Source organism: Balaenoptera physalus, assembly GCF_965194825.1.
Source record: "Balaenoptera physalus genome assembly, chromosome: 13".
NCBI classification, from domain to species: domain Eukaryota; kingdom Metazoa; phylum Chordata; class Mammalia; order Artiodactyla; family Balaenopteridae; genus Balaenoptera; species Balaenoptera physalus.
This window is the reverse complement of record NC_138892.1, coordinates 107,307,153-107,334,985: the sequence shown is the minus strand read 5'-3', so window position 1 is coordinate 107,334,985 and position 27,833 is coordinate 107,307,153. Positions and strand designations below refer to the sequence as shown.

Below are 27,833 nucleotides of genomic sequence, written 5' to 3'. Positions count from 1 at the left end.
TGAAATAACGCCATTTGCAGCAACATGGACGGACCTACAGACTTACTAAGTGACGTAACTCAGAAAGAGAAAGACAAACACCATATGATATCACTTATATGTGGAATCTAAAAAAATGATACATATGAACTTATTTACAACACAGAAATAGACTCACAGCCATAGAAAACAAATATATGATTACCAAAGGGGAAAGGGGGGAGGGATAAATTAGGAGATTGGGATGAACAGATACACACTACTATATATAAAATAGATAACCAACAAGGTCTTATTGTATAGCACAGGAAAGTATACTCATTATTTTGTAATAACCTATAATGGAAAAGAATCTGAAGCTGTACACCTGAAACTGACACAATATTGTAAATCAACTATATTTAAATATTTTTTTTTAAAAAAAAGGAAGAGGATTTGGGGAAAAAAAAAAAAAGCAGCACCCTGGATCCTCATCGTGGATGTACTGGAAGAGAATCTGCATTTTAACAAAGTTCCGCTTGTTCAGCTGGGCACACTGCACCCACGTGAGGCAGCAGTGTAATAAGAGGGTGCGCTGGGGACATTCCAGGTCAGCAGACACAGTTGGCTGCCTGCCACGTGCCGGGCACTGTGCTTGGTGCAGCGTCCCGGCCCCAGCGACCACGCTCAGCCCAGTGCACGCGCTGACCGTCCCTGGGGGTGGCTGCGGAGCCAGTGAAGCGGGTCCACCGGTCCCCCGTGGAGAGGAAAGCTCCCATTGGTCCCAAGTCTGCCTTGTGACATCAGAGGCCACGCCTGCATGTTCAGTAGAACCCAAGCTGGCCGTTTGCTACCCACACTCTCTCCGTCTGCCTTCTCTTCTGTCCCTGTCCACTGGGAAGGCTGACAATAGCAGCCACCTCGTCGGCCTGCCTTGCAGCCAGTTGTAACCAGCCGACTGAATCCCGGCAAAGAGATGAAGGGAAAGTAGCCTGGTCCCTTGCACTCAACACGCAGCTTCCAGGAGCGCTGACGCACCCTGGGAGCTCGGTCCACGTGTAGAAGTTCAGGGTCCGCCCCAGATCTACGGCGTCCAAAGCTGTTTTAACAAAATCCCTGGGTGATACTTATGCACATTCAGTTCAAGAGGTGTTATCTCGGTGGTTGGGGCGGGGGGTGCCCTGGGAAAGCCTCTGCTTCCTGTTAAAAGGGACGGAGTGTTGTTGGTGGCACCACGCCTCCCTCACCCCACCCCGCCTTGAACTCAGGTGTGGTGCCTGGGTCTGCATCAACCATCGGCAAAAAGGAGAAAAGCAGCTGAGTACAAATAGGCTGGAATGAGGAAGCAGGAAGTGATAGAGAGCCTGGGTCCTCGGGGGCACCTTGAGCTGCTGGACCAGCCCTCAGGCTATTCCAGGCTTCCTGAGGGTCCTGTTAACTTCAAGCTGAAAACACTCCTAATTAACACATGCTCTAAGGTCTGAGCACAAGGAAGGGTCTACCAGCAGCTGGCCAAGCCCGAGAGTTGAATCTCCCCCGAGACCCGCCTGTCCCCCCTGCTTCCCCCTTGGGGCCGGCAGGAAGTGGGTGAACCCCCGCTCCTGACAGCTCACTCAGCGGGCTCGGCCAGCTCTGACACTGCACACAGGTGCACAGCACACCTGTTCCTCGTCCTCCTGAGCTCCTGTGCGCAGCCACGTGACCTCCCCTCGGAGTCACCGCCCCAGGACCTTCAGGGTGGCCCGAGTTCCCCCAGGTGTTTCTTTGACTCTCAGTTTCTGCGGAGCTGCCAGCCCGCCCCCCCCGGCCTGCTTCCTCAGACAGGCGCCCCAGGCTTTCCTGGTGGGGGGAAGTCCAAGCACTAAGTTCCACAAACCAGGGATGCATCAGGTCAGCGGGCACCTTTGGGCTCACAGGACTGTCCTTCCTTTGGGGACAGGAAAGGAGGAGGAAGTGGGAGAAACTGGATGCAGCCTCCGAAGAGTGATGTCAAGCCAAGCCCACCAACTCCAGAAATGTCACCCTTGGATTTCCTCCTCCAGAATCTCCACCAGGAGTCTGGCTTCAGGGACAGAGGGCGATGTCTCAGCCTGCAGAACACGGATTGGAAAGCTCTGGGTTGGTTTTCAAATAACCATCATTATCAGATGATTAGGTAAATCCACCTAGGTTCTTCTAAAGGAAGGCAGTGGGTCGGGCGGGGAGGAGGGAGGGTGGGCAAGAAGGTGAGGAGGGAAGGGAAGGAAAGCAGAGAGATTGAGACTTTGACCTTCTCCCGGATATCCGCGGCTCTTTAGACTGATTACTCCCAAATCACTGAATGAACTGTGATTCGTCCATACAATGGGATGCTTCTTGGTAATAAGAGGGAATGAGAAGCAGGTTCAGGCAGTAACACTGAAGACTTGGGAAAGCATCATGCGAAGTTGAAAGAAGCCAGACTCAAAAGGCTACATAGTGAATGATCCATTTATATGATATTCTGGGAAAAGCAAAGCTATAGGAATGGAAACCAGATCAGTGGTTGCCAGGTGCTGGGGGGGAGGGGGAGAGTTAACTATAAAGAGGTAGAGGATGCTTTGGGGGACGAGGGAAATGCCTTCTATCTTGGTTGCAACAGTGGTCATATGATTACAGAAATATGACAAGATTCATAGAACGGAAGACTTCTGCTTCTGGCCAAGATCGGATAACAGGGACCAGACTTACCCTCTTGCCATTAACAACCAAAACCAAACCCAAAATAGAAAAAATAGTTGAAACAACAATTTTCAAGACCCTGGACATCAAGCAACAAAGGACAGTCCCTGAGACATGGAAAGCCCACCAGGTGGACCCTGTGCCTGCTCACATGCTGCCTTGTTAAGAGTTTTCAGGCCACGACATACACGGGGGACCTGGGTGGGGCCTGGCAGACGACTGAAGAGACGGAGCTGAGAGTCCGAGGAGACCAAGGCAGTTGGACCTCGAGGATGGCGCACTGGACAGGAAAGAGCTGCCCTGCAGAGGGTCCCCTCGGGTGACGGACGCATGTGAGTGAGGGAGCCCCTTGGGGCCGAGGGAAGAACCGGGAAACAAATCACCACAACCTTAATGGTTAAAACACTCCGCACTTATTACCCCGTGGTGTCTGTGGGTCACGAGTCCCGGCACGGCATGGCCTGGCCCTCCGTCCACTCTCACAGGCTGTACTCGAGGTGTCGGCCTGGGTGCAACGTCATCTGGAGAAGCATCTGTTCCAAGCCCGATCTGACGGGAGGCAGGATCTGTTCCTCGTGGCTGCAGAAAGCCTGGGCTCTAGAGGCTGCCTGGCACACAGACCCTCCAGCACAGCCGCTTGCTTCCCCAGGCCCCTGGGAGGCCTTCCAGCTCCGGGCAGCTAAAGTGGAGACTTGCATAATGTAACCTGATCGCGCAAGCGACATCCCATCACCTTCTGTGTAACATAACCTGGTCACAGAAAAGGCCTCCATTACTTCGTCAGAGTTCATTGGTTAGAAACAAGTCACAGGTCCTACTCACACTCAAGGGGAGGGGGCTACACAAAGGCCTGAACAAGCAGAGCCGGGGGATCACCTTAGGGTCCTTCTGCCACAGACGCCTCCAAGAGGATTAAAGGGAACAGTACCCAGTACACACACAGAGCTGGGGATGACGCCCATGAACCAGACTTTAAAAACTCATGGGCTTCCCTGGTGGCGCAGTGGTTGAGAGTCCGCCTGCCAGTGCAGGGGACACGGGTTCGAGCCCTGGTCCGGGAGGATCCCGCATGCCGCGGAGCGACTGGGCCCGTGAGCCACGATTGCTGAGCCTGCGCGTCTGGAGCCTGTGCTCCGCAACAAGAGAGACCACGACGGTGAGAGGCCCGCGCGCCGCGATGAGGAGTGGCCCCCGCTTGCCGCAGCTGGAGAAGGCCCTCGCACAGAGGCGAAGACCCAACACAGCCAAAAATAAATAAATAAATAAATAATTAAAAAAAAAAACTCATGCTTCACAGGGCAGAGGACCCAAGGGGTCTTGCCTCAGTCATGGGGAGTATTTATCCCTATACTAAACGCTGTACTGATTCTGCCTAACAAAGTTGAAAAGCAAGACAAAAAAGGATCAAACTATTTCCAAGTAGCTTAACTGAGTCTCAAATAAAGTTTGAGAATATTTATAAAACTATTTTGAATTAATTGAATTTAAAAGAATTCAGAATTATTCAAGGTAAAATTTGCAATGTCTGGCACCCAGTGCAAGAGAGCAGGAAAATGCAACCCATAGTGAGGATAAAAATCAATCTAAATTGACCCAGAATCACACAGATGTTAGAATTAGCAGACAAGGATATTAAATCTGTAGTCATAACTGTATTCCATATGGTCAAAATTTACGCTGAGACATGAAAAATATTTAAAAGACCCAAAAAGTCCTTCTAGAGATGAAAACTACAATGTCTGAGATAAAAAAAATACGTTGGCTAGGATTAACATCAGATTATGCACGGCAAAAAAAAAAATTAGTAAACTTTGAAGATATAATAATAGAAACTATCCGAAATGAAAGACAGATTAAAAAAACAAAAGAAAAAGAAAAGAGCGTTAGTGAGCTGTGTGAAAACTTTAAGTAATTTAATATATGTATAGTTAGAATTCCCACAGGAATAGGGAAGTGGGAGATACTGAAAAGAAATTTATAGAATTAACAGCCAAAACTTTACCAAATTTAATTTTGAAAATATAAACTCACAGATTCAAGAAGCTCAATGAATATATCAAGCATAAGAAATATATATATAAAAATTTACACACCAAGGCACATCATAATCAAATTGCTCAAAACCAGTGATAAAGAGAAAACATTAAAAGTTGCTGGAGCATAGACATGTTTATGTGGAGAAACAGAGGCAAGGTTGACAGCAGATTTCTTGTGGGAAACAATGTAAGCAAGAGGACAGTGGAAGGACAGCTCAAAAATTACTGCAAGAACGTCAACCTAGAATTCTATACTAAGTCAAAATATCTCTCAAAAATAAAGGTGAAAAAGAGAGACTTTCTTCAGACATAGGAAATTCAAAAGATTTCATTACCAGGATACCTCCACTACAAGAACTGTTAAAGGAAGTCCTTAAAGCAAAAGGAAAATGATACGAGATGGAAATGTGGATCTACATAAAGAATTAAGAGCACCAGAAATGTATATGTGGTTTTCCTTTAAAAGACTACTTAAACAAAGATAATAACAATGTATTATGAGCAAACATTATAAACAATGTATATGTTTATAACAAATGACAGCAATAGCATAAAGGCCATGAAGGAAGAAACGTAAGCAGACTATTATAAGGTTCCTATACTACATGTCAAGTCATAAAATAACACTTGAAGGTAGACTGGGAGGAATTAAGAACGTATATGATGAGCCCTAAAGCAACCATTAAAATGACAAAACAAAGAATTTTAACTTGTAAGCCAACAAAAGAGATTAAATAGAATAAAATAAAGTATATGAGTATTGTTTTTCCAGAAGAAGGCAGAAAAGAAGGACAAGGAAACAAAGAACATATGGGACTAACAGAAAACAACAGCAAGATGATGAACTTAAATCTAATGTCATATGTCAATGATCATATTAAATAAAAATGATCTGAACACCCCAATTAGAACTCAGAGACCATCAGACTGGATAAAAGAGCACGACCCAACTACATGCTGCTTTTACAAGAAATCTGTTTCAAATACAAAGACACAAGTGGGTTAAAAGTCAAAGAATGAAAAAAGCTATACAATACTAACATGAATCAAAAGAAAACCAGGGAAGCTATATTAATATCAGGCAACTCAGAGCTCAGAGCAAAAAATTCACCAGGGAGAAAGAAGGTTCTTCTCATAACAACAAAGGGGTCAGTTCTTCCAGGGCATGTAACAGTCATAATGTTTATGCACCTTTAATAGAGCTTCAAAATACATGAAGCAAAAATACTTTTTTTTTTTTTTTTTAGAAATTGGCAAGCTGATTCTAGAATTCATATGGAAATGCAAAAGACCTAGAATAATCCAAACAACTTTGATAAAAGAAGAACAAAGTTACCCTTCGGGTAACTAACATACTTGATTTCAAGACTTATCGTAAAGCTATAGTAATCAAAACAGTCTGCTCTTGGTGTAAAGACAAACGGGTCCATAAAACAGAATAGAGGAGCCAGAAACAGGTCCACACATACACGGAAACTGGTTTCTAACAAAGATGAGAGAGAGGAGACAAGTCAAAGACTGAGATAAAACAGTTGCAAAGCACGTATCTACTCAAGAACTAGTACCTGGAATATACAAAGATTTCTCAAAATGCAGCATTAGGAAAACAACTCAATTGTAAAATGGGCAAAAGTTATGAATGGACACTTCACCAAAGAAGGTACAAGTCTGGCAGGTAAGCACATGAAAGGTGCTCGATGTCATTAGCTGTTAGGAAAATGCAAGTTGGAAATGCAACGAGATACCACTGTGTACATATCACAGCAGCTAAAATGACAAACATTGAGCACACCAGCGTTGGTGGTGGGGTGGAGGGACCGAGACATTCACACGCTGCTGATGGGGTGTAAAACGGAACAGCCACTTTTTCTTTATTGACGTAGAGGTGATTTACAATGTTGTGTTAATTTCTGCTGTACAGCAGAGTGATTCAGTTATACATATACCTACATTCTTTTTTCCTATTCTCTACCATTATGGTTTATCATAGGATATTGAATATAGTTCTCTGTGCCATAAAGTAGGACCCTGTTGTTTATCCATTCTATATATAAAAGCTTACATCTGCTCACCTCAACCTCCCACTCCATCCCTCCCCCAATCTCCTCCCCCTTGGCAACCACCAGTCTGGAACAGCCACTTTGGAGATCAGCGCGGCTACTTCTTCAAAAGCTAAACGTGCATTTACTGCCTGCTGAAATCACTCTATTCCTAGGTATTTACCCAAGAGAAAAGAAAGCATGTGCCCAAAGACTAGTACACAAACTTTCGTAGTGACTTTTTACTTAAAGAGTCCAGAACTGGAAACAACCCAGAAGCCCATCAACAGGGGGACAAACTCTGTTCTATTCGTAAGATGGCACATCCTCAGCAATAAAGAGAATGACCTATCAATACGTCCCACAACATCCATGAACCTCAAGACGATTATCCTGAACGAAAGAAGTCAGCCAAAAAGTACACACACAACAAGATTCCATTTATATCAAACTATGGGAAGCGTAAATCCACGGTGACAGAAAGAGAGGGGGAGGTGGGGAGGGCGGAGCTGGAGGGATCACCAGGGGCGCGAGGAAACTTCTGTGGGTGACAGCTGTGCTCACTGCCTTGACTTTGGTGATGGTTTCATGGGTCTACACACAGGTCAAAACTTTCCAAAGTACACGCTTGAACTATGTGCTCTGTTGTATGTAAGCTATACTTCAATAAATCCATTTTAAAAAATTCATGGAAGTGTAGACCTAAAACAGGAGAATTTTACCGTGTGAAAATTACACCTCAGTAAACAAAAACATCTTTAAAAAATTAATGGCAGATTCTGGTATAATGTTATAAGTAATAATCCTAGTTATTACTTTAAAATGTATATCTCAGAAATAACTAATTTTCTTGTCAACTGCATTATTATGAACTTTCATCAAATCTTTTACCGTGGTCATTTTTAAGTCTTTTGTCATTTACAGACAGTTCTGGGTGTACTCTGATGATTTTGCAAATATGTTCCTATAAAAGGGTTTCATCTTCAAGAAATTCATGGAAAAGACTCTGACAAGTACAGGTTTCTGGTAACTGACTGTACTGCTGAACTGAATGAATAAGCATTTTCAGAACTCTGATGAAAAACTGATGGACTCATAAAAGTGCTAACAAAAGATCAAGATGAAAAAAAACAATTAATTACATGGGACTGAGTGAACTGATGAGGATGAGTATAATTTTTGTGACTTTCTGTCTGAATTAAAAAAAAAAAAAATCCCACAAGGACTCAGAGGCAAAGAATATACAAATCAATTTTCACTGCAAAGTAAAGGAGCTGTTACAGTGGAGGATTACTGGACTGAATGTCAATATTATGACATAGTATGAGTGTGTTTCATGTTTGGTAATTGCAATCATTGTTGCTTTTGTTGTGGTCATCCATGTACAATGCTTGGTGTCAGTCTATTTATCTCTTGTAAAAATAAAATACAGTGTGTGTGTGTGAAAAAATAAATAAATAAATAAATAAATAAATAAAAATAAAAAATAAAAAAATAAATACTAGAGAAAAGGAATTAGATACACAATTGTTTCAAGTAATAAAAAATAAATTATTGTCTTTTAAACTAAAAAAAAAAAAAAAAAAAAAAAAAAATTAATGGCAGATATAAAACCAGGAGAAAGCATCTGGCTTCTGGTGACTCCGCCCATTGGTCTGTTCCCCTAGAATTTAAAATGGGGTGCAGTTCTGAGCCCTGTGTGGACAACATCAGCAGCCGGGACAGAGTTCCTGGAATCCACCACCCCGCCCCCCCGAGCTGGGGCTGGGTGGGGAGTGAGCGCGGGCCTTGCCGAGGGCCTTGACCGCCAGGCATCCGTGCCCCCGGGCACATCTGTGAAATGGGAGAAATAATAATAGTAACAGCATCTCACGGGGTGTTGGGAGAACCACCCGGCCTCAAGTGCTACTCGAATGTCAGTCTCGGCATCAGCTGAGGGCACGGCCTCTGATAGGAAAGCTTAATGCTATCATTCTTCCAGGAAACCGCAGCCCTTGTGACGTGCGCACAAGATCCAGGCTGAGGGAGAGGCGCAGGGTGTATACTCTCCGGGCGAGGTCACTGGGCAACCAGAGCGTATACATCAGACTTTCTCTGCTCTCGCTGGCCGCACTTGCCCCTCCCACACCGCAAACATCTCCTTCTCTCTCTGAGCGTCTCCTAATGAAAACTGTCCTGTTGGGAAGCCCATTCTTCCATCTTTCAATCACTCTGACAAACAGACCCACGCTTGGGTGTAGGGCTGGGAATGTCTTCATCAATTTATCGGCCTGGTAACAGGGATCTTAACTGCTTTCTCAGTATATTCCATGGGGCCCTAACGGTGTTGGAGAGACGTCTGAGGGCCTCCTTGGAGAACGGGGGAAGCTGAACAGGTAAACTCTGGGCCATCCATCCATTCCTCCTCAGACCACTGAACCAAAGCACCCCTGCCCTTTTCTCTCCTGTGGAAGGGTTTCTTAGAAGAAAGGGTTCTTTGGCAATAAACGTTTGCTAATCCCCAATGTGCTCCAAAAGGCAGTGCTAAAGGCAGAATCCCAGGGAGGAAAGGGCACATGCCCCAAACCCCAGCACCCGGGCAGCGTCTGCTTCGATCCTGAAACCGGCCAGCCCCCTATTGGATAGAACGCCACGGAGATCCGGGTTCCTGTCTCAGAACTGCTGCCGACCAGCTGAGCGCCAAGCAGACCCCTGCCCCCATCCCAAGGCCTCAGCCTTCTCCTCTGAATAATGAACTCACTGGCCCCAAGGACCTCAGAGATTCCTTCTGGCTCTAAAACTCTTGTTTCTGGAGTGTTCACTATGGCAGCCCTCTCCTGAGAGAGTCTGTTGATGAACGCCCGTCCAGCAAGGTACCAAGCATCTCACCGTCTACAGGGCGGCTCCCGCTCCCTCTCACGGTCTACACTGCCTGCCCCCCTCCTCCACCTGAGCTTCCATGGCAACGTGGCGGCTCCCTTCTTCTCCTGGCCTGACCTGAGACAAAGGCTGCTACGCAGCTGGACTAAGACGGCAAGCTTCCCACGCACAGCGTGCAGTGGGTCCGTGGGCAGAGGGGCGTCAGGCCCGGTTCTCTGGGTTCCATGGACAAAAGCTCCGGGAGTGGGTCCAGGCACCTGCAAGCAGACGGAGGTGGCAGGTCAAGGGTGGATCTGGGCCCGTGGGGGCTTCGGGCTGGGATGGAACAGATGGGGAGCCGCCCGTGGGCTGGAGGAGAGGGTGGGAGGCTGGGCGGAAGCTGGGGCGGACGAGTCCGGGGACAACTGTGCGGGCGTGAACCTTCTGGGAGGGGGCAGCCTGCCAGATACTCTCCTCTCGGGGTCCTGGTGAGAAGCCAGGGGACGGACAGACATACAGACGCACAGGTATCCTCCCCCCCTGCCCCGACACACAGACAGGGACGCAAACTGGGAAAAGGAGAGAAAAGTCACCTTTGCTGGGCCTACGCTGCTGCTTCGGACTGCTAGCTAGCGGGACCACGATTACACACCAAAGGCACTGCAGCAACTAATTTTCAAGCAGATCAAAATAAATCAGAAAACAAAACCATTCTGACAGCAGAGAAACGTGGCAATGTGTTGAGGTAATTACAGTCTTTTCCCCCTTGTTTCACCGCGTTTCTGCTGCCACTGGTGCAGGAGCTGAATCACAGCTGTCACTCCCTGTCAAGGGGCCCGTGCAGGCTGAAGGCACCACGCTGGGGCCGGAATGCTACCAGCGTGCCGGCTGCCTGGGGACCCACGTCTTCCGACAGAGACATCAGCCCCATGCCTGGCACTGGGGGCCGAGGGAGAGTGTCCCAGCCCAGCCAGGAGCTCTCGTGCCGGCCAGCTCTGGACTCCTCCCCCATCCACCGCTTCTTCAAAGCAAACCCACGGCCTCTTGCCCCACCGGTGCTCTGTGCCGTGGAAGAGCACAGCCTGGGAATCAGCCCCAGCTTGACCTCCAGCTCCACCAGCTCCTAGCTAGGTGGCCTGGGAAACATACTGGAGCTCTACGGCCTCAGTCTCCCCGCTTGAAAAGGGGACATGCGAATGCCTACCTTATGCAGTTGTGAGAATTAGACATCATGCACATAATCACTAATCACTAGAGAAATGCAGATCGAAACCACAAAGAGGTATCACCTCACACAGGTCAGAATGGCCATCATCAAAAAGTCTCCAAATAACAAATGCTGGGGAGGGTGTGGAGAAAAGGGGACCCTCCTGCACTGCTGGTGGGAATGTAAATTGATACAGCCACTATGGAGAACAGTATGGAGGTTCCTTAAAAAATTAAAAATGGAGCTACCCTATGACCCAGCAATCCCACTCCTGGGTATATATCTGAAAAAAACCCCAATAAGTTAAAAAGACACATATACCCCAATGTTCACTGCAGCATTATTTACAGTAGCCAAGACATGGAAGCAACCTAACTGTCCATCAGCAGAAGAATGGATAAAGAAGGTGTGGTCCATATATACAAAGGAATATTACTCAGCCATAAAAAAGAATGAAATTTTGCCATTTGCAGCAACATGGATGGACTTGGAGGGCATTATGCTAAATGAAATAAGTCAGTCAGAGAAAGACAAATACTGTATGTTATCACTTACATGTGGAATCTAAAAAATAAAACTAATAAAGGAATAAAACAAAACAGAAACAGACTCACAGATATAAAGAATAAACTTGTGGTTACCAAAGGGGAGAGGGAAGGGGGAGGGGCAAGATAGGGATAGGGGATTAAGAGATATAAACTACTATGTATAAAATAGATGAGCTACAAGGATATATGGTACAGGACAGGGAATTATATCCATTATTTTGTAATAACTTCAAATGGAGTACAATCTATAAAAATATTGAACCACTATGTTATACACCTGAAACTAATATAATATTGTAAATCAACTAAACTTCAAAAAAAAAAGAAAAGAAATCGTGCATGTGAGACACCCACCCCTGGCAAGGGTTGCCGTGTTCATCCTTTTTGCTCTGACAGCTTTCTCAAGTCTGGACCGAGCCATCACAAACTGCTCTGTGACCCTCTGACCCCAACCCAGCGAGGACGTGGGAGGCTGCCGGCGGCTGGAGTGTCTCGGGGCCCCTCTCATGAGGCAAAGGTAACGCTGCCTTTTCCAGAGCCTCCCCTGTCACCTGAAGGGAACGCTCAGCTCACAGCTCGGAAGAATCGGTAGCTACTTCGCAGTTGAACAAATTATGCAAACAGGGGTTGTTCTTATTCAAACTACCGGGGAGTGTGAGAACCCGGTGGATGCCAGGGCCCCTCGGCGCTTCTGAGATGGCCGCGGGGTGTCCAGGTTAGAAACGGGGCCGACAGGAGGAGGGGGCCTTGGCGCGTCCTCCTCCTCACCAATCGAGCCCCGAGAGTGGCCTGGGTCCCCCCCAGTCCAGGGCCGAGACACCTCCTGCTGCCAGAAGCCCCCTGTAAGCCCGCGTCCCTCGCACTGGGAGTCAATCAGCAGTGCCGACCAGGGTCAAGGACGGAGCCCGCCTACTCGGGATGTCCAGGCCCTGGTGCCCAGGGAGGAAGTCTCCTTGCCACCTGCCTACCTCTGACCCACCCAGACCCCCCTTCGGTGTGAAAGCCCAGCCACCCTTCGGGCCCGTCCAAAAGGAGTGTCCAGAGCATCTCTGGCAGAGCGGAGCCCACTCCAGCCGGTGTGTCCCTGTCCCCACCAGCCCCTGCCTCCTGCCTCTTGCCAGTTACTGCCATGAGGAATCGGGTCCTGGGGGCCCCGCGGGGACCTCTCAGAACCCGCCCAGCTCCTGCTGGGGCTTAGACGAGCTCATGGAGGGCGGGGGGTGTTCCACCGAGCGCTCCCACCCTGAACCTCACCCTGCCGCAGCCAAAGGCGGCTCTACACAGAGCTCACCGGCTTCGTACCCTCCCAGGGCTGGGGAGCAGCGTTTGTGGGATCTGCAGGCCCCAGGACAAGAGCCAGCATCTGGTGCTGGGAAACCAGCCAAGGCGGCAAAGCAAATGGGAGATGCTGGGCTCACCTCGGAAGGTGGAATGAACAACAACAACAACATATAATGACGATGCTTATTATTGTTATTAAAACTTGTGGGCACTTCGTAGGCGCCAGGGTCTGTCCTGAGCGTGTGACACGCCTGAGCTCCTGCAACCCTTACAGCCACCCTCTGAGGCGGGGACCGTGATCACCACCAAGCTGCCCCAGGTCACACGACTGAGCCGTGGCAGGCGGGCTGCCCCCAGGACCCAGGCCCTCCCCGGGCCTCTCATCCGTGGCCCCCTTTGCCGTCGCCTCCTGAGCTCAGCCAGGAAGGCGTCCTTGCCCTCCTCTGCAGGTGCACCCTCGGTGCCGTCGGGTTCGCAAGCGTCTCCCTTGGCCACGGGCATCTTGGGGAGCTCCAGGCACAGCCCTCTGTTGGTCTGGGCTTCCTCTGCTGAGTGACTCCAAGGGGGCTACATTCTTCTTCTGGTTTCACTTCGATTTGACTCCCAGAAAAGAGCAAGACCCTCTCCCCAGTTCTGAAGGAACCAGCGTGTGCCCGGGGTCCCAGCTGCCCACTGGTGCTGCCCCAGCCCCAGAGGAGCTGCCCGGCTGCGGACAGAGCAGCCTTCAGGGCCCAGCGCCTTCCCTACCACTTTTGTTTCTTCCCTTAAGGTCATCCTGGGCTCCTGGGCCCTCACATTGGGCTACTGATGTTTAGATTGGAGATGATCAAAAAGTCATCTGGGTAAATAACCCTTAGCAATTAAGCTTAGCGTTAACAAGCCAAGGTACCATTGAGACACTCTGCTTCCAACAGAGACAGGATCAGTGTCTACATAATACAGTTTCTATTTAAGGGCCGATGTCAGAGTCTTATTTGCCTATAAATCAACTTCTCTTAGCTGTGGACTTATTTGATTCAGGTCCTGGGCCCAATACAACAGATAAATACTTCATCACACTGGTCATGCCTCTGTTTCCGGAAAAGACAGAGTCAGAGGCAGAAGACGCAGCCCCGGCCCTGCCATCTCTCAGCATCTGGAATGTGTTATAATAACAATGTATTGGGAGAAAGGAGAAGTCAACCCCTTGGAGCGGATACTCCCTACAAATCCAACTGTGCAAACCTCTGTGGCTCCTTTCTCCGTGTTCTTAAGAAAGTGTTACAAACACAGATGCCAATTCAGAGCTAAAAGCAAGCGTGTGGTGTCAGGGCCTGCAGATTTCCCCGGTGAGGCCAGGGGCCCGCAGCAAGGAGCAGGTCAGGCTGGGAGCCGGATGTGGGGAGGACCGGCCCGCGCCCCAGGCAGGAAGACCCACTGGAGGTTTCTTGATGAAGGAGATGCCCAGGGGATGCTGGCCCCTTGGTGGCCTCACGGACCACAGAGCCCTGGAGCCCCAGGAGGAGGCCCTGCCCAGAGAGCTGCCTCGGGAGAACGAAGCAATCATTCACTTGCTCCTCTGCGTGCTGGGCAATGCCCTGCACATGCTCTAACCCCCCGTCCTCATGCCAGTGTCCCCAGGGTGGACACGACGACTGTCCCCATCTTGCAGATCAGGACACCGGGGAAATGTGACGTTAGGTAACCAGCACCCAGCGAGAGGGCAGCACCAGCAGCCTTGAACTCGGGGCCCGGCGTGAGGTCCGAAGCGTCACTGCCTCGTGGGGGGAGTCTCTCTGGGGCCCCTCCCGAGGCCTGGGCAGCCTCCATTTCCGTTTTGTGCCAAAAGGGAAAATACCGGCTCCAGGGTTGCGCCTTGGACTTCAATCCACAGACATTTTTTCCATTTGGGATACAACTGGGAAAGAGAAACAAGAGCGGAGGGAAATCTGCATTTCACCCAAACTGGCACTGGAAGCGTGAAGTGGGTTCCACACGCCACCTGCCCGGGCCCTTCCGGCCACCCCATGAGGTCGTGGGTGACAGAGCCCGCGGGCCCCAGGACTCCAGGGACGAACGGCGTCCAGTGAGATGCTGTGTCCCCACGGGTCCTTGTGATCCTGGAGAGCAGGCCCCAGGCCACCAGCCCTCGGCACGAGGTGCCTGGAGTCCATCCTGCCTTGTCACCCTCACCAGCCAGGGCCTGGCCCGGGAGGGATGACCGTCCGGTCCCAGCAGAGGTGCTAATGGTTCCACACGCCACCCCCGACCAGTGCCAGGTGGACCTCACGGCCTCAGGAGGGTGGACGTGGTCGGCCTTCAGCCAGAAGGACATGGCAGACTCCCCGGCTCCTGCTGGGCTGCAGGGCTGGTCCTTCAGCCGGGACGGTGTATTGTCACTTGTAGACAGCTTGTGGCCTCGTGGAGCCAGGCCTGCCCACTTTCTCTCGCTGGAGGACTCAGGCCATCTCGTCAGCCCCGAAGTGTTAGAAGGGTTCCCTGAGCCAGCGGGTTCTATGAAGTGTAGGGCACACGGGGCTGTCCTGTCCCTGCCCTCAGAAAGCGGACATTTCAGAGCAAGGAGGTGGGGGACGCATTTCAGAGTTCCATTACGGTTTGTTCAACCAGTTTTGCTAGGCGGGCAGGCAGCCTGCCTTGGGGACAGAATAACCTGAGGGTGGGTAACCGCTATAAGCTCCCTGCTCAGGAAGAGCTTTCCAGAGCCCGCTAAACTGGGCAGTGTGAAAAATAGGCTCTCGCTCCCTGCTGACCCCTCCCACTCTGCACCCGGACTGAGGCCTGCGGACGTGGCTCCCCGGCTTCTGGTCGGTTTGGCCGGTGAGGAAGGAAAGAAGCCACGGCCCTTCTTTCCACGCCCACCTGACGTGGCCCTGGTCCTGAGGGTGGCCGCGTCCCGGCACAGCCAGTTCCCGGCCCACGGCTGCAACATGACTTCCCCCCTGGGACCTGGGGGGTAACAGCCCCCTCTGTCGCCGGCCAGAGGCGCCGCCCCACACCCTTGCTGTCCCCTCATCCCTGTGCAGACAAGCCCTGCGACGAGGCCTTTTCAGCGGAGCCCCCGTGTGGAGCTCCACCTCCCGCGGGGATGCTCGAGGAAGGGTTCCAGAGGGAGCTGCGCTTCGGGGCTAAGAGTCGAGTCCCGCCTCCAGGCAAGCCTGGGTCCAGAGCTGTCCTGAACAGGCAACCGCCTTCCTCTCGTTTCAAATGCCCACAAGTCAGCCTGTCTGCACTGTCTGCAGGGCCGTGTGTGACTCTGAATCCAGGACCCAGGGTCCCTGATTCCTCTGCCCCTGGCCTTGGTCGTGGGCTTTACTCTCCACTAAGAGAGTAGAAGCTTTTGCAACCCAACCGGGCCCATCTCCTTAAGCACACACATGGAGAGCAGACCTCAGGCGGGCTCTGAGTCCTTCAGGCAGCCTATAAATCAAGTGCTAAGCCCTGTTCCCGCTCCTGGCTCCGGATCTATATTCCCTCCCGGCCTCCGAGGACCATCGTCTACACGTTCAAGTCCCCGCTCACAGATCGCCCTCCCGAGCAGATGCCGAGGTTCCTTGTAACCGTCAGTGTTTTGACGAAGTACAAGTATTTAATCCTCTGCCCATGACGCCCCCTCCCCACAAGGCCAGGGTGGGACAGGGGGAGCAGAGGGGGAGCCCCGAGCCCTGCGAGGAGGTGGCCTCCTCCTACCGGACGCCCAGCTCGCCCAGAGCCTAGGGCGCCTTGTCGTCCACTCGGGGAAGGAATGCTGGCCCGAGTGAGAGAACCAAGGTTAACTGGGACAGAGAGGACCGTCTCGTTCCTCCCCCGCCTCTTCCGGGACTTGCGCATCCTTGGCAGATGGTGTTTCTAGCCACGTCTCCCTGGGAAACCTACCCCAGCTCCTAGCAACCTCCAGCCAGCGAGGGCTCGCTGGGCTCCAGCCTGACGCCCAGATGCTCCCGCCCCAGGCGCCCAAGGCCACCCCCCTCCAGACGCAGCACTTACTGGAGGAGGCCCTGCAGGGACCCGCTCAAGAGCGTGGGCACCAGAGGCCCCATCATGCCTCCTGGGAGCCCCTGGCCTCCCACCGACAGATCTGGGCCCCCGCCCCGCTGACACACAGCCCCCAGCCTGCCGGGAGCACTTCCTTTCGGTCACCCCCAAACTTCCCTTTCTTAAAAAGAAACAATTGTCTGAAGCCCCGGGAGTTAATCCATGAAGTCCTCTAAAACAAAGGCAGCTGACCCGGCCCTGGACAGTCGATCAACAAACATGGCACAGCCGGGCCTCCTCGGCCCCCAACGCTCTTCGTTCCGGCCCCAAGCAGGGACCTGGCAGATCCTGCCGGTGACCTTGGCCTCCCGGGCTCCCCGCCCGCTCCTGCCAGACCCTGAGAGCTGGGCACTCCTCGGAGGGGCCCAGTGGTCACCCCACGGTCTCTCCCTCTTTCAGGACCACCTGATTCAAAGTTTCTGGAGCAAGTCAGGTCCCAAGTCGAATGAAAGCAAAGTGACCTCTTGTAAAAGCCACGGGCTGTTCAGCGTGATTCTGGGAGAGAATCAAAGCCCTAAAAACCTGTCTTAGACAGCAACTGGGGAAAAAAACCCTGTTTTCCCCACTCTTCATTTTACGTGCAATCAATCCTGAGCGGAGTCAGATGTTTGGCGGGCGCTCCGGGAACAAAAGAACAGTCGGAGAGACAGGCTGGAGGCCGGCCAGGCGTCAAGATTTCTCAAGAACCTCGCAGGGGCCCCTCCCGCTGTGCAGGGAAGGAATTCAGCCTGGCCCTCCCCTGCCGGCCTGCACGGCTCTACCAGCCCCTCCTCGGGGCAGATCCCCTCGGAGATGAAAGAGATGAGAGAACATGGGAAATTCACGTCCTTCGCTTGGGCCCCGTCAAGTCGGGACTGGGCAGCCCTCAGGTCCTGTCTCAGAGCCTCAGTTTCTTATCTGTGAACAGGGCGTTAAACTACCTCTCTTGCGGGCTGTCGTGAGGGGTACAGGGCACGTTATTTTCTTGCGGTGGCGGATGGTGGTGCATCCAGTGGGGGCCCGGCTGCTTCCTCCTCACCCAGCCCTGCCCACACCCTAGTCCTGAACATCCAAGGAAGTTCCAACAGGCACTGAAAACAGGGCTGATTCCCCCAGCTCCTCGCTGTGTGACCCCGGGCACATCACTTAGCCTCTCTGGGCCTCATCCTGCTCATATTTAAAATGGGGATAAGAACTGTGTGCACCTGACAGATGTGTCGTGGGGATTAAAGGAGAGTCTCCCCTCCTGGAGGAGCATTTCTCGAGCACCTGCTGGGGGCCACGTGCTCCGCTGGCTGAGGGACCCCAATGGTACACAGACGGGCGGAGCCCTGCCCCCACCCCGCTTATCTTCTCGGGAGACGTCACACAAACCCATAAAAATCTACACGAAGTCGCAGCGACGGAGCTTTTAGGAGGAAAGGAAAGGAGGGTCCCGGCACGTGATAACATTCAATAAACAATAGATGTTCTTGTTCTGTTGTCAGAAATCAGGCAGTGGAGTTTATTATTCTTCAGTTTACAGGTGAGTAAAGAGAAACCCAGAACAGCTGAGCACGTGCGCCCAGGTCGTGCGGGACTCAATCCCAGGCCTGCCGGCCCCAGAGCCCTTACGCTTCCCTCCGAATCCACGGCCCACACACGTGACACTGAGTGTGAACTCCCTGCGTGCCTTCCCGCCCTCACCAGACCCTCACAGCCTCCCCAGCGGCCCCTTTATCACCTCCTTGCTGCGCACGGGGAGACGGAGGCCAAGGTCACCCACTCGGCAGGCCGGGGCTGTTTTCACCACACCAGCTTCTCTTGGACGCTTTCCTGGCTCCCGGGTCCATAAAGGGAGAAGCAACTCCAACACAACACGCCAGCCCCAGCCCGCCAACCCCTCAGGTCCCATGGCCCATCTTTCAGGTGAGCTCCAGGCACGGGAGAGACACAAGAAGGGGCAGGAGAGCTGGCGTCTCTGGCCCCCGGCCACCCTGAACCCACGGGCACAGCCTCATTACTTTCAGGGCCTGGCCAGGTGTTCGGGCATCCAACTTGGAGCCCCACGCGGGTACCGAGGCCACATGCGCCCAACGTCAGTCTTCCCAGCACAGCCTCAAAAGCCAGCAGGCTCAGGCAGAATTCTGGAGGTAGAGGAAGAGAAAAAGCGAGGCAGCTTCGGGGAAAACAAGGGCTTGGGGGCCGAGAGAACGTGCTTTGCCTAATGACACGCACGTGGCCATCCGCGTGCCTGCCCATCCCTCCCCGGCAGCCTGTGCTCCCCGAAATCTTTGATGGCGCGAAGGAGGACGGTTCCTCTGTGTCCACGGAGCCCAAGGACGAGGCGTTTGTCTCATCAGGCGGTGGAGCCACAGTGTGGGTGTTCTGATGTCATTACTGCGTGGAGGGGAGCAGAGATGCCAAGATAAATAACACAGGATCCTCCAAAGATCCACAGGGAACAAGAGGACCACAGAGAAATGCAGAACGCCCGAGCCAGAGGCCCGCCCAGCACCCGCTTCAGTAGGAGACAGAGGCCCAGGTGAGCGGGAACCTGTCAGGTGATGCCGCGAGGGAGGGTCCGAGGGTGCCCCGGCATCTCCTCATCTCAGGCCCATCTGCTGCCCCGCAGGTTGGGGCAGAGAAAGGATTGTTGGTGGAACCACAACCTCACCCGGCGTCTGCAGGAAGATGGTCCCTGGGGGTGCCACTCAGCAACCACAGAAGAAACAGGTTAGAGCCCCTGTCAAGAAGGGACACAGGAGTCCCCACCCTTTCTGGCATCCACCTCCCCGATGGGCAGCAAAGGAGCCGTGGAGGACACAGCACAAGACAGAGGGGGTGCTTCCCTCTTTTCCTGGGATGGGCACCAAGCACCTGTGGGCTCAGAGAGCCCCAGGCCTGGGTGTTCACATGAAACAGGAGCGGAACGGCACCTGCAAGTTCTGAACCGCTGGCCGGGGTGCGGGCCGGAGCACCTCACCTGGAGAGACAGGTGGCCACAGCCAGCAGTTCCCAGGGCCCAGGCGAAGGTCAGCGTCCCTCTGCCCACTTCCAGCAGGGCCAAGGGCCTCCGGCAGGCCAGCAAGGACGCTGATCCTCAAACGCACTGCCCCAGAATCCCTGTTGCTTAATCCACAGGTCACTTGAGGGTAGGAATGACCTCAGCTCATCAGGCAGACATCCTGGAGCTGATCTTTAAGGAGAAATCCAGAGGCTTAGTCAAGAAAAAGGCAGCTCAGACAGCTGGAAGGGCAGAAGGATTTGCAGAGAGCAGAAAGGACGAATGTGGACTTGGGCAGACCAGGGGAAACGGCTCGCGACAGGGCAGGGGACCTCCGGCAGATGGAGAACACGCTGGTACCCAGCAAAGCCAAAAAGGCACCATCAATTTTAAGAGAGTTATTTCTTGAGGACGTACTGGCTGCAAAGGAATCCACGTCTCACCCGATGGGGCAGCCAGGCTACCAAACAGGGCTGGGTGACCTCGGGCTGTCGATCGTTCTCTAGATCGCTCTGGCAGCGAAAGCCCCTGTGGAGGGGGGTCGGGAACAGGAAGAAGCCAGCACACACGGCGGTCTCCAAGCCAGCGCGTCTGGGAAGATGCTCTGCTTGGCGCGGTGGCGAGGGTCAAGTGATTCGCCCCAGGCCACGTCTAGCTTGGGCAGGTCATGTGACCCCCTGGAGCTCGGCTCCCACATCTGTAAGAAGAGAGGGCTGGACAGGACACTCTCCCTGTCAGTCCCGACGTGCCTCAGGTCTAATCAGAGCAGGGGCTCTGACCTGCCAATCCCATCTCCCTGGATGACCGCAGTCATCTGAAGTGAGGCCCAGGGGAGCTGCAGAGCCAGAGGTCGGATCTGGGGAAACCAGAGTCTGGATACTCCCCAGAAGGCCCCCAGGACCCCGCAGGGGCCGCCCCCGGCTTCGGAGACCCCGGATCCCCGGCTCTGACATCCAGTCCTAGCAGGGCCTCACCCTGCTGCCCACTCCCTGTAGGAAGGGAGGCTTTGAGCACCGCCCTCCCTTGGTGCTGCCCAAGAAGGAGCACCAAGCGGGGGGCGTGGACCCCCGCTGCTCTCGGGGTTTAAGCCCAGGGTTTGAGGCTGGCCTGAGATACGCTCTGGTTTATTATCATCTTGATCCAGGGGCAGGACTCAAGAGCCGCTGCTGTGTTTCTCTCCTCCTTGGCCCTCCTCAGTCACGTCCTGCTCTGCCGCTCCAGCCTGGACCCCTCCATCATCTCGACGTCTCCGCTTGGATGTCTCCACCCGAACCTGTCCCAACCCACGCTCGGACTGCCCCGACTCCCAGCCCTCTCCTGCCCAGGCAGGCACCTGCTCCCTCCAGCCTCCTGGCTGCTCAGGCTCCCCCAGACCTGACGTCCACTACGTCAGTACGTGGCTTCTGCTGAGCCTCGACAACCCAGCCACGCCTCGCACCTCCGCCGCGGTCACCCTGGTGCAAGCTGCTGACATCCTCCTCCTGACGGGACCTCCTGACTCCTGCTTCTACACCCAGCGCCCGCCCCTTCATAAAATCGTCAGAGCACGTCCCTCTTTTGCCTAAAAGCCGCATTAGCATCACACTTCACTTGGAGGAAAGCCTTGGCCCTCACAATGACCTGCGAGGCTCTCCGTGGTATGTCCTCGTTCGCACTGGCCTGGTCTCGAAGGCTGCGGCCCGCCCGCCCTGTGCCTCGCACACACTCCCACCTCGGGGCCTTTGCACCTGCTGCTCTCTCTGCCCTGAGTGCCCTTCCCCGACACCCCAGACGCCCATCCTTACCTCCCACAGGTCTCTGCTCAAATGCCATCTTGTCAGTGACCCCTCTGTTTAAGCTGAACCCCCTTCCTGAAGCCCCCTGCCCCCTTCCCTGCATGTATTCCCCCTCCGGACCTAGTACTACATATTTTACTACTTTTTCCTTTCTTCTCTTCCCCTCAAGAAAGTGTAAGCTCCTTGAGGGCGGGGCTGTTCGTCCGTTTTGTCCGTCAATGTAACACTGGTGCGGCGACAACGGTGCCTGGCGCGTACAGCCTCTCAGTAAATCTTTACTGAGTGAACGCAGCCCCCTTCCAGCAGGCACCCCGAGAACGCCACAAAAGCAGGGCCAGAAGCCCCTTCCCAGATCTGCCGGGTGCCTGATCTACTTGCTGTCACTCTTTCCCGCCCCCTCTAACTTTCTGGCTTCCTACCACTGGTCCCACACTTCAGACTCCCACCCGAACCTGTCCTGTGAGGCCCCCGGGCCTCCTCCACCACCAGACAGACGTGCGCTGACTGCACCGCGGATGCTGATCTGCTGGGATGGGCACTGGTGCAGGCGGGGTTCTCCGTCCCGGCCCCCGGCCCTCATGCTCAACCTACGTCTGCACACGCCCACCACGGGGGCTGGAGAGGCAGGTGTCGCTATTGCAGCTGCAGGTCCGAGCCCCACCCCGGCGGGTCACTGTCCTGTGCTCCTCCCCTTGGTGGGAGACACAGAGTGGGGACTGAAAGCACAGCAGGTGTTTAATAGACGGCGAAGTGGAAGGGCTTCCAAGCTCCGTGCCAACACAGCAGCTGGCGGCAGCACTGAGCCCACTGCCCACGTTACGGCTTTTGGACTCAAAGAAAGGCCAGGGGAAGTCGTTGAGGGGCCCAGCTGATGGTCACGTGCACGGAGCCTCCCGACAGAGGACGGGGGCAGGGGCTCCGCCCGGGTCTAGGGGCGACCGACCACCAATTGAGTATCCACGCTCTTGACCGCTAAGCTGCACTGACTCGAGGACCGGCCTGTGGCCTCAGGCAGAAGCAGGTCCTGTCCTCTGGGGGCTGGGCCATCCGCACCCCCTTCCTCAGACTGTGCCAGCCAAGTGCCCCATCAGGCACGTGTGGCCAGCATGGCGGGGTCAGCGATCTCCTGGAGGAGCAGGCCGTCTGCTTCCCTCCGGGCAGGGTACGGCTGCTGGACCAGTGCGTCCAAGCATGCTCTCTCTCCTGGGCACAGCATGCAATCTGGGGATGCCAGCAGGAGGAGGATTCTCTGCGTGCGACCGTGAGAACACCCACGACAGCCGGAATTTAACGTGCACTGCCGTTACTTACGATTTGTCTATCAATTTTTTTAGAAAACATAAATTGACTAATTGTTTATGATAAAACTTGTAATGAGTACAACTCTTGCTCTAAATTACATAAAGTTACACACCTAGATCTGATATAACTCTTAACCCAACACTGTCAGGCTCCCAACCACTTCCTCTCATCCGGAGACCCTGGAAATTCTGTCCTGCTCTCACCCAACACTTCAGAGCAACTTCTGGGCTTTAACCACCAACTCCTAAGCTTTTGGGTTTTCTTTTTTTTAGGACAAAGTTATTCATTTTCCTCTAACATTTTTCATTCACTCGGAGTCATCTTAAGGACCCAGTTCATATCCGAATGAAGAAGTGGCTTCCAACTGACCTCAGAGGTTAGCTTAAGCCAAATGGTCACAAACTCTAGCACGCATTAGAAAAACCTGGTGGGCTCCTTAGAACAAATGATTGGGTCCCACCTGGGGGGTTTGGTCTGCCGTCTGGGGCAGGACCCCAGAACCTGCAGTTCTAATAGGTTCCCAGGTGATTTTCGACGTTGCTGGTTCAAGACGACATTCTGAGAACAGCTGCTTGAAGCTACCTTTCCTGGCATCTTTGTGGCCCCTGAAATTTTTTTTCCTCCAGATGGAAAAGAAAAAAACAAGAAAGTAAAGGAGATACTGAGCTATCTGATTTCCCCCAGGCCCATGTAAAACACTTCCAGGTAGGAGAAGCCATCGTTGGAAATCATGCTCAGTCACTAGTGTAATTTCATCTCCCCCACTGATTTCTGGAATTTAAAAGCACATGCAAGTTAATTTATCTTGAATTCATAACCTTGCTTTATTAATCCATCTCCCAAATCTACTTTTTAAAAAGGGTTTTGCCTCTTTTCCTCTCTTCTGAAAATTTAAAAATTCATTTTAATGAAACAAAACTCACCAGAATTTGATTGAAAAAAAATATACAGTGACTTCCTTTTAATTAGATGGTTCTCATGCATCTATAATAATAAATAAGATAGAAAATATTCAAGTCTCTTAAAATATGTGAAATTGAGAGGGAAGAGATTAAAGTGATACAGGGCCGTCTGGAAAGGGCAGCCGGTGGAGAGGAAGAAGCACCAGGGCTGGATCTGGTCCCGTGCCCGGTCCCAGCTACCACACCAAGCAGCTTGGCGGGCTCAGAAAAAATCTTTTAATTTTTACGACCCTCAGGTTCCACACATGTAAGATGAAGGCAATAACGCCTTCCTCAAGAGGTTGTTATGATAGAATTAAAATTGTTTCATCCCACATCATTTTTAAAAAGGACTTGAGAATTTTAAAATTTCACATCTTAAGAAAAAAACACTTGAGACAAAAATAACTATCAAAAATTAATATGTAAAATATTTTTTAAAAAATGTATCAGCCAAAAGTATAGTACAATTATTCTGACTAATCCTCAAGGCCTGCCTAAGTTTCCTGGCAGTTAAGCTAAATAAGGAAATTATTATCTAACTTTCATTATCTCATTAATTGAGAGGTGGAACAAACCGATTCCTCAGAGCAATTAAATGAGACAATGTATGTGAAAGCTTTTAGCAGATAACCAGAAAGAAGATGTCATCATTAAGGTTCCAGGCAGCAGTGAGACGTCCCTCACATACGTGTGGGACAGAGTGGACCCCAGACTCATCAGGGGATGGGATTTCATGCAGAGAAGCCCGGCTCCACCTTCCGTCTCTTCCCTTGGGTCTGATTCTCAGAGGAGTCTGCCTGCCAGGGACCAGGAGTGCACTTCCAGCTAGGGTTCTCGTAGGAGAAAGTTGAGACTATAATGTTCCATTGAACCCCATGAAAATGCCAGGTTTGTAGCTCAAATTTCAATGGTTTAGCCTGAGAGGAAGCCCAAATGCAGCAGAGGAAGAGGAGAGATGAGGGCAGGTGTGGAGGACACACAAGTTCAAGGCCCTCTGTGCAGTTCTGACACGTAGGAAAGTCTGAAGGCTACAGAGCCTTAGCCAGCCGTGACCCTCACTGCTCAAGCATCTGGGAGAGGCTGCAGGACGAGGGGCGTGCTGGGGGGCGCTCACCACACAGGCCCTTCCTCCCAGGTCCCAGGGCACCTACAGACAGTGTGGCCGCAGGCTGACCCCTGGCCACTTCCAGGTCTGGCCCTGAAAAGCCACCACCAGCCTCCCTGCTCAACCTCTGCCGGGCTGGCCCTGAGTGCCAACTCCCGGGCAATGTGGAAGCAAAGCCTCGGCCCCTGAATAACAAGGACCAGAGCCACCGAGCGCCTGAGTGCACTTCCCTGAATGACCGAAGAACTCACTGCAGTTCCAGGGTTCGGCTCTCAACCCGGCACACGTCATAGAGGCACAGACGGAGGAGCTGAGGTCCCATGCCCAGAGGAGAGCTGGACTCAGGGAAAGAACACTGTCCCCTATTGAAACAGATAGGGTTCTGGTCCCCAAACTGGGTAACACACCTCACAGCCACCGGAGGAGCTTTCCAATCAGGACAGATTCCCCTGCGCCCCACTCCGAACTCTTGACTTTTCCCAGGACATTCTTTACCTCCTCTGTTAGGTGAAGACATTGGTCATCAGATCGCGATCAAGGGATGGCCGGACAGAATGCGGCTGTGACCCTGCCTCCACCAACATCTCCATCACTAGATGCCCGGGCGGGACCCTCCTCTGTTCTACGTCTCAGCCCTAATCCTACACCGCCTCCTCCTCATCTCTAGCTGGATAACTGGTGTATCTTAGCAACCCCAGAACCCTGCAAGCTCATCAGGGGCCGAGATGATAGCTTTTACATTGCTTTTCTGGACAGCATGCAGCAAGGCAGGTAATAAAAGCTCAAGCAACACTTTAGCCCATCTGATTTGAGTAGTTATTTTCCATACAACCAGGAGAAGCGGGGGAAAGGGCTTCTCTGGCAAACTAGACCCAGGAGGCTGGGCTTGGCAAAACCGCTGCAAGTGTACGCGGAATTCACGTTTCGAGCCAGTGGCGGAGACAGCGGCTGGTCGCTCTTCTCTTCAGTGGAGAGGTGGCTGGTTCTCAAACTTTAACGCACAGGAATCAACGGTGGAGCTTATTGAAAATGCAGGCTCCTGGACTTACCCCACACCCGATATTCTGATGCAGTGGTTTGGGGGTGGGACCCAGGAATCTGCATTTGTGACGGTCCTCCTGCCCCTGCCCCAATTCCTACGCAAGTGGCAAGAAACCGTGGGTGTGAGGTGAGGCCAGGCCCAGGTCCATCCTGTTTAATGTTACATCGCAGGCCTCCCGGGCTGCCCAGCCCACAGGAAAGCCAGACGTGCTGAAGGGCGATGCTCACCTGTCAGACTTGCCCTAGACGCTGCCCTTCCTCCAAGAGGCGACATCAACCAGCTGACCCGTCTGTTCTCTGAAGGCCACCAGCTCACCGTCACACCCGAGAAAACTGGAAGGGTCCCCCTGGCTGCCTCAGACCCACCCGCCCCGAGTCCTGATTGAGGAGCCCAGCCACGTGTGCTCGCTCTGCCGGGGCCGTCTGTACCCAGACCTGCCTTCTCTCTGCAGAGCAGAAGGGCCGGGGCAGCAAGCAGACCGGCCTTGACCGGGAGCCTGCCTTCGCGCCGGGACGGCGCCGCACCTGGGGCGACGTGCCCCTGAGAGCCAGGCGCAACTCTGAGCCTCCTTTCCATGACCTCACCTGCTCTCTCAGTGCCTCGCGGAGAGCAGCGGGGGCTGGCGTCTTAGCCACGTTTGCAGATGGCAAACAGAGAGGGTATCTGACTTGCCCAAGGTCACACAGCAGGTCAGCTGTGAAGCCAGGGAGGGCAGCCAGGCTCCGCATCCGAGCGCCTCAGGTGGACGCAGAGTCACGGCTGCTCTGATTCAGGCTGTGGTCCCACTGGACAGAAACACCGAGTTGGGCTCTGTCTACTGAAAGGTCTTTGGGTGGGTCCTTTCAGAGGGACCACTCCTCAGTCGCCATTCATAGTGAAGAGAAGAGAGGGGAAAGCGCAAGATATTTCTCCTGACAGTGGAACGGACCTGCAGGTTTCAGGATGCGGTAGGCAGTGGGGGTCAGACCACCTGATGGGCTGCTCCCGCATTTCTCTCCTGCCCTCCCCAGAGGCTATGCGGAGTCGACCAGGCCGACGTCCACCCTGGCTCCACAATGAGGAACGTGTGGGCCCGTCTGATGGCACCTTCCTGTCCCCTCCTCCTCCTGGGTAGGTGTTAATGGTGAAGGTGACCGAAGTGAGCAGGGGAAGCCCTGACCGGGGACTCGACAGCAGTGGATGGAGCCGTGTGCCCTGAGCCAGGTCCCTGCGGCACAGGTGGAAAGAAGGGAGCAGGGGGCCACCCGGACCCCACATCTCTGTTCCTGCACTAAGAGAAACCAGAAAAGCAGAGTCTCAGAGCTCACACCCAGAGCTGGAAGGAAGGAGGGAGGGAGGAAGAAAGGACAGGGCAGGGCAGGGCAGGGCAGGGCAGGGCAGGGCAGGGCAGGGAAGGGAAGGGAAGGGAAGGGAAGAGAAGGGGAGGGAAGGGGAGGGAAGGGGAGGGAAGGGGAGGGAAGGGAAGGGGAGGGAAGGGAAGGAAAAAGTGGACAGGCTGCCCCAGGCGCTGGGGCACAGAGACAGATAAGACTCAAGCCGCATCCTCCAGACGCTTACTGCCGACCGGCGTCCGGCGTCCGTGTTGCTCTAAGATACTGTCTGTGCTGACCTGCTCCTCCCTACAACCTGGGGGCCCCAGGCACAGGGGTGTCTGCCTGGAGGTTCCACAGCTGAGTCTGTGCTGGACACACGTGGTAAAGCTCCAGGAAAATGAGTGGGTCCTGCATTCCAAGTTGGTGACAGAAAACTACGTGAACACAAGATCCCTCCAGCAACATTTTCTGGACCGTATTGATCTTTGCTCTCAGTAAGGCACAGCCAAACTCAGGACCGCCCAGGTGAGGCAGGCCAGCCGACACCCCACAGCTCATCACAGCGTGCTCCCTGATACTAGAAACCAAGCCCCTTGGACCCACCCCGCCCTCTCTGGAGGTCCTCCCGCTCAGCCCACGCCCCTCGCTTCTCTCTACTGGTTTGGAATTTTCTCTCTCCGATAGTCCTAAAAATCAGGTCTATGGCATGTGAGGTTTTCCCATGATGTCTTAAGCTTATAATCTGCTC

At 53.0% G+C, this 27,833-nt stretch overlaps 1 protein-coding gene and 1 long non-coding RNA gene across 25 annotated transcripts in view; one reads left to right on the top strand and one right to left on the bottom strand.

Annotated features, from left to right (window-relative positions):
• Nucleotides 1–27,833, bottom strand: part of CACNA1C (calcium voltage-gated channel subunit alpha1 C) — a 559,192-nt gene that overhangs the window by 306,659 nt on the left and 224,700 nt on the right. The gene's annotated exons all lie outside the window — the stretch shown is intronic.
• Nucleotides 14,968–26,896, top strand: LOC309641752. The gene is made up of 3 exons (XR_014252754.1): nt 14,968–18,526; nt 19,051–19,142; nt 19,233–26,896. It is a non-coding gene; the product is annotated as an uncharacterized lncRNA (long non-coding RNA).